We start from the raw sequence: 1,073 nt of genomic DNA, 5'->3' as shown, positions 1-1,073 counted from the left end.
ACACCCTCTTTTAGCATTGTGGTGGTATGACTTTTCACTAGATGGGGAAGATTCAATATCCGGGATTGATATCGTGACAGCCAAATTAAATGCTTTTTGTGGGCTTACCGATTCCAACGTTCGTTTATACAATTGGTAATGCAACGCAATTGGATTAGCAAACTTCAAACGGAGGTTATTCAAAACCTGTGCTTGCTCGGAGCTGTACACGTACTGACTGCAAAATCCTGTGCTTGCTCGGAACTGCAGACGTACAGTACAGGGGGAAAATCTCTTCCTTTGTCTGGGGATAGAAAAAAAAATGTGTTACTAAAATCAATTTTTGCAATATTGATGCTCTTTACCAAAACGATAAGCAGAATTGTCTTAATTTTGCTATGTCATACACACAGAAGCAAGATTGAAGTTGCTGCTCTAACTTCTGTACCTTAGAAATAACAATTCTTGCACTATCACAACTCTCTAAATGGTTAACTGTGCTCTACCAACAACGACATCAAGATAGCACACCTTGTTACAGCTTTTCTGCTGTCAAGGCCCCGCCGACGCCTGTCGTGTTTCACCGCGGTAGTTGCTGGGTACAGATGTTTATATGATACCTCAAGCTGTACGTTAGTAATGTTAGTTCTCGTGTATTTCAGTGTGTTATTGCAGTAATTGCGGCAAATTTTAGTATTGTTCGTGGTTGTTGTGCCGCTACTATTACTGTCATGGAAGTAAATTCAGTACTATATTGGACGATATATGCTCCTGCCGCTCGCCTACTTCGCGACCGACCCATTGAGATGGTTTGTCCCGTTCAAAATGTCCGGGTTTGTCCGCGCACCGTTTATTGCAGTAGTGAGCGGAATGGTTCATCCCACCACACGCGGCGCATGGTCCGTAATGCGGACGTCGGTTGTCTCTGTTGGACGGGACGGCTGCGCGTCTTGCAGCTGTCTCCGAGCCTTTGTCGAGCTTCGAGGACGAGGCAGATTATGGAACGGGCGCCCAAGATGACTACGATGATTATGAGGATAAGACGCCGGCTCCAGGGCCAGGTGCAGTGACACCGGAGACGGCCACGCTATCGT

The sequence above is a fragment of the Phytophthora parasitica genome (genome assembly GCF_000247585.1).
Source record: "Phytophthora parasitica INRA-310 unplaced genomic scaffold supercont2.9, whole genome shotgun sequence".
In the NCBI taxonomy this organism is placed as follows: domain Eukaryota; phylum Oomycota; class Peronosporomycetes; order Peronosporales; family Peronosporaceae; genus Phytophthora; species Phytophthora nicotianae.
This window is presented reverse-complemented; position numbering follows the sequence as displayed.